We start from the raw sequence: 6520 nt of genomic DNA, 5'->3' as shown, positions 1-6520 counted from the left end.
GGGTGTGATTGAATCAGTACAAGCTTGGTTTGCCCCAAATTTTCAGTAAGGGAGCAGCAATACTGCAGCACTTGTTCAATTTCTTGGTCCATAACATCAGMTGAAGGGTCAAAACCAAAGCTGCAGCACACCTAGACCTATGGGTTTCCTTTGTAAATTTGCTACTGGATTTTATAYAGATGTCCAAATGCTATAACCACAAATACACTTCTTTAGTCATAAACATTTACTGCAGGTGGGTAGAGGTCTGTCCATGTAGAAATGCAGATACTACTACAATCACCAAGAAACTTTCGAGACAATGCATCTTTTTGGAATAGCCATTGTACCACACAATGACCAGTAGACTCATTTCACAGGACAGATTGTCTAAGGGRTCTGAAAAGCCCTAGGAATCCAACAGCATTTACACTTCGAAGCTGCTGAAAGGAAGAAATATATTTTAGAATTATACTGGCCAAAATCTGTGAATAAACTAGCCTAAAAGGACCCAATGCTTTCCCTTTGGCCCTAAAATACATCAAGATCGCTGTGAAGAAAAACACAGTGTTATGTTAAAGCCATAAGGTTACTTCTAAGCCCACCTAAGTGACCACATACATCCAAGCTACAGGTGAGCTCTAATAGTGGGAAGACTATTCACTCACAGGTTTAAAAAATAATCCTTCCATAACCTGCCTCTGAATGTACCACCACCGGGGATCACTGACCTGAGTCTACACTAAGGACACACACAGGACTCAAGATCAACAGCATCAAACTCAAACCCAATAACACACTCTGTCCTCAAACATTTGATAATCCTTTTATCTTTGTATAAACTATTAAAATATCTTTCTTCAGATGGCCTACCATTGATGCTAAAGACTTGAATCATTCAAAATGTTGGGTATGTTCCCACATCCCTCTGCAGTCTAGTGCAGGTGTCATCATGCTTCCCATAGCATGTAATTTGTTAGTAAAACAATCAACCTGGAAAATCCTGAAGGCAGAAATTCCTTATCCAAGGCCACAAATGGGAACTGATCCAAGATGATATAACAGAGATATGCATGAAGCTCCAACTCCTACCCACCACCTGGAATTAGTTACACCTTTCATTTACTTGAAAGCAAATGCAACATGCCACATGGGACAGAGTAATTCTCAAAACTGCAGGACATGACAGGATATTACTTCTATATGTATCTACAGTGTTTTTAACATTAAAAAAATGGTACGGTACCATCCATACATAGATGACAATGCTACAGTAAAATTTAATTAGAAAATTAATGTGTGTGTGTCTCAGAAAATTAATGTGAACTTTGTTTTTTCACTTTTCTCCTTCCAGCATTCTGTGTGGAACCAAATCCATTTCAGTATTTACCTTTCAAATAGAAGTTACRATTGCCTATATTATTTTAAATAGTGCTAATTTGAGATTTTAGTTTCAGATTTTATGTTTTAAGGAATAACTGAAGTATTTTAAAAAGCACACAGGAAAATACCAAAACAGTAGAAAGTGTTGCACTTAAGCTTCTATATATGTAGTTGCACATCTATCCAAGCATAAAAACTTTGCACAGACACTTCATCTGTTAAATAACTCAGCTGCAACATCTGCACAATACAAATAACAATATAAATAACTATGATCAACCATGTACACAATTAGAAGAAGTAAGGAACACCAAACATCCCATCAAAAGGAAAAAAAAAATTACACACTCACCACAGTCTTTGGGGTTAACCTTGGGCTAGGTGTCCAACACAAATACAAACTCAACAGAAAAAGCCTACAGTCTTCTTTTCCTTAAAGAGGTCATGAGCTTTATGGTTCCGTTTCTGACCTTGCTTTCTTACTTCTCCTCAACATGYCACTCACTTCTAGGAGTCCTTATTCAAAGGCTTGTGTAGGATCTCAAGTACCAATGCAGGATCCTCAGTTAAAAACTTCTGGGAATACAGGAGAGGGTGCTGAGGTTGCAAGGGGAAATTACCATTTTTTTCAGCAACATCTAACAGGATGTTAACTGCTGCTTGAGTATGTTTCATCTGAAGTTATCTGCAGTGATTATTTTATGTTCCTAAAAACAAAGTGTTTTCTGAAAGAAAAAAGCTTCTTGTACACAGTTTGTGAAAGACAGAACTCTGAGAATCAGTTCTTCCATCATACTATTAATACCAGAGGTGAAAACCTAAAATCCAGTTTGATATCTTCCAGATTTAAAACAAGTCTTTCTTTAGTAACTGATAGGTACTGAGTAATTACACAGTCGTAAAAAGATTTTTTGTCATCACCAAGTGCATGAATGAGAACCTAACTATGTGACTGATTTGTATTTTAGCATTAACTCACCATGAGTATCAAAATAAAGAATACAGTAAAATACACCTTTATATTTGAAAAGCTTTTATAAATAAGTCTTCTGTAAAATACCTAATTTTAATCTCTTATCTSATATAAATATCTCTTACTTTTACCTCATCCAAGCAATGATTCATTTTGGTACTTAATATAATTTGCTCAGATGTATCTCTTGGCAAGATATTACTTGATTTTAAGCATGTAGTGAGGCAACTATTTCATTCTATCATTGTACAGCCCTGCGTGCTATTTGAAAATGATTATTTTTCTTTTTTTCCGACTTATGATCTCCTCTAATTTTCACTTCTGTCTTGGTTTGAAAGACAGGTGTTTGCTAATGAAGGCAGGGACCCCCCCYTKGRRKKGKKGRWWMSRWYCCCCYTCCCTCCGAATTATTATAGCTTTGAAAATCACGGGCTTTCAGTCAAGGATATGGGTAAAAGAGAATAACAGTTTTTACTAATATGTATAACAAGGTGAAACRAGTRACAATAACAATAGCAACAACCAGCCCAGTCCCMAACCCRGTGACAGCCTCACAGAGACACACCCTCCCCTTTGGTGCAGTTACAGTCYCAGCCGGCAGGGGCGCTGTTGGCTCCCGGCCGGGCAGGGCGGGTGCGATGATCCCCCGGCGGCTGCAGGGGGCGCTGTGCCGCGGGTCCCGGCTGGCTCAAATCTCCCGCGTCGACAATGATGGACACAGAACGGCAGGGATGGATGGAGAAAAAGAGTTCCTCTGCAAACTCACAGCGGAAACGCCGATCTCGGTGCTCCTCTGGACAGCAAGAAACCCCAGGACAGCAAAGAGATGAGCACAATCCCACAGCAGCGAGGCGGGATGGAACAGAGCTCAACCCCTGAAGCTGGGATCGCAGGGGTCCCCGGCAAGGCACAGGGGAGAAGATCACAGTGCAGCAAACAGGAACCCAATGAGCRGAGATGCTGGACTCTGCAGAAAAAGGGCAGGCCAGCTCTCCCCTGAGCAGCCAGCGGGCARACCTCCTTCTCTCAGCGAAGCAGCGAAGGAAGTGAMGTTACCCCCCCACCACATAAACACACACACCCTCCTAGGGCTTAGCAAGATCGTTTAGGTGGGGCATAGGTCCCATTGTTTTCACTAATCGCCCACCCGTCAAAAAGATGACCTGACAATTAGTGTATCCCAGCAACAAGATGGGAAAGAAAAAATTCCCAAAGAAAGGAAACAAAAGGAGAAAATCTTAACCCACAACTTCTTTATACTTCCATAGGTATTTTGAAGACGTGTTTTCAAGACACTGTGTTCTGTGTTCAGTAAGAACTTAGGTATACTTGGTGTTTATTTTGATGTTGGATGTTGGATATCCCTTCTTGGATAGAAACTGCTTTCTTCTTTGGAAGGTTAGGTTTCTGTTAAGAAAAAAGAGTGAAAAAATTGAGAAGAAATTAGTTTAGAAACAGAACAACAAAATTATGGGAAACTGTGCAACTAACAGTGTCAAATTATGGATTAACTGGACATTGTGTCAGCTGGCAGAGGCAGAACACAGGAACAACTATAAAACTGTGGATGAAATGCAAAGAATGTATTTATCTGTGTTACCTCACCAACCAGGGGATCCACCCTGGACTGATGATTGTAATTGACACGTTCAAAGCAAGAAGAGCAAAAATAATTTTAGCCTAAGACAAATATTATAGTACCAAAAGATACTGAACATCTTTTGTATTCTGAAATCTGGTCCAGTCCTTATAACTCAGACTGTGTGTCTCTAAACACAAAATTCACTTTACTTTATATTGCTGAGTTTAATTTATATAGTAAACATGTTACTAATTTCCTGCCTCAGACTTTGAAACAAGACAAATTCTGTGCTCCTGTATTAAAACGTATGGTCTTTTGTATTTTACATTATTCTCTTTATCTTTTACTGTAAACATATTCAGTATTTAATACAAAAATTTCTGCTCCAGTGGCAATATAATCTGTCTCAAACGCATAAAGTAAAATGCAACTAAAAGAATTTTTTTTCTCTTAAATCCACACACTGCAATGAAACTTCACAAAAAATTCTTCATCTATTACTCATGTCATAGGAAGGAAGCTTCTTAATGTTTTCTATTTGAATGGCAATTTCCTTGCAGTTTTCAAATGTTTATGGCTTCTGTTCAAAAGTGTAGGTACCAAAACCATCAAAAAACCACACTCTTTCTACCCATGCCATTTTACAACCTTTACAGAAAATAATTTAACACTATCAGTTTCTCTGTTTATTAACTGTAGTGAATCTGCTTCTTTGTGAAAATTTAAAATTACTTGCATGATAACCCTGGATGATAGCAAAACACTGGGAGTATCAGATGACTGAAACRAAAGAAGGGACATATGATACCACAAGATATGCAAAACCACTGGAAGATTCTCAGGGTCAGATGGTTAAGTGTCTTAAATAGAAATTCATAATACAGATCATATAGCATTGTTGAATAAATTCAGCACACTTGATGGATGGACAGTAGGCAAACATACAATAACAATCAATAGAGTGGGAATACCTACATCAGGTTATTTTCCCATAAAGCAGCTGATATTTTGCCAACACCTTGCAGTTCTATAAACATTTTCCTTTCCAGTGTAAAAGATTAATTTTCTACTGGTGCATGAAAACACTTAGGAATAAAGGTAACTATACAAAGGCAATTGGAATCTGATATGCAAATATCTAGGATGCCCAAGTAAAGAAATGTGTGCTGGGAGGGAAATTTTTGCAGCTGACATGCAGTGATACTGAAACTGCTTTGTMACCACAGTGGAATACTGTTTTCAGACATGGACTCAGCAATGTTAAAGAAACCTGCTTGACCTCCAGCTGCTACTTTAGAAAGTTTTCTGTAGGTCTTATGCTATATTTCCATGTTTTTACTACTGTGAGATATGTAAAGTAACGTAAACTTGATTCTGAGAGATACCATCTGAACAGGGGTACTGACACAAATAACATACTAATGTAGAATGATGGATATGTTGGGGTAGGGAGGTAGAGTGGAGCAGCAAACCTTTAACTTACTTCCCTGTAAGTATCTTCAAAGAATGCATACTGTTCTAAACTGAAAAAAAATAGAGAAATTTAGAATACGATATACACATTCCATTACTTTATTCTGTGTTGTTTTAGGTCACTGGAATACTATCTGTTTTAAGTCATATAGTTTGTCCAGTTAGATCAAAAAAAGAGGGTGAAAAGTATATTGAGCAAAGAAAACTAAGGTTATTTGGCATGACATTTTGGACTTCACAAAGCATATGCATGATCTACTCTCTCTATTCTTGTAAGATTTGAACCAAGTCTACTGAGAAAGGTAAAGGAAAATAAATATGATACTGATATTTTGGTGCTTGTGATTTCCCAGCATGTTACTCACTGGGTATATAGTAAAAATACCCAACAAAACCCCTTAATAATTAACTCTCAGGAAAATCACAGAGGCAGCCATCTTTCCCCAAGTTTGAAAATCACGGCAAATCTGCAAAGACACTTAGCATGCATAATTGAAAACAATCTCTCAGGTGTCTCAGTTTTAAAAGTCAAGCTTTGTGAGTTTTACAGGAGACACTAATCCTGACTTAGAAAGGCTTTATTTAAAATGAGGGTTCTTCTGCACAAGCAAGCCATCACTGATCTCCAGTCAGCACTCATGCTAGGATGTTGCATCTCGTCGCAACCAACTAGGTAGCAACAGAATTCTACTTAGAGATACATAAATAAAACAAATAATTGAAGGTGTTTATTCAATTGCTTTATCCTCTCTGATGCTCACTTGTCACTTACATCACTGAAGGCATTAGGCCTAATCTGTAGTTCCGGGTCTGGAAAGCTTTGCAGAAACCGCCTTCTTAAAGATTTTAACATTTGTTTAGCTACGAGGAGAGTGCTGAGGGTTAATAACTGAATACCCGCTGCTTTCCCTTTTTTATCAGCCTGTGCACTGTTTGGGGGAAGCAGTAGGACACAGGCCCCATCAACAGAAAAAAGGTAGCCAGCACCCGCAACGACCACCTGGAAGCCCCAGGCCACCAGAACACCTTAGCGCAGCCTGGATGGCACTAAGGAGAGCTGCCACTGACCGTCCGGCGGGGGAAGGGAAGGGAAGGGAAGGGAAGGGAAGGGAAGGGAAGGGAAGGGAAGG

The sequence above is a fragment of the Malurus melanocephalus genome, unplaced genomic scaffold (genome assembly GCF_030028575.1).
Source record: "Malurus melanocephalus ecotype Western Australia unplaced genomic scaffold, MMel_1.1 scaffold_10, whole genome shotgun sequence".
Taxonomy (NCBI): domain Eukaryota; kingdom Metazoa; phylum Chordata; class Aves; order Passeriformes; family Maluridae; genus Malurus; species Malurus melanocephalus.
The sequence above is the reverse complement of the archived record's forward strand: the minus strand, read 5'-3'. Positions refer to the sequence as shown.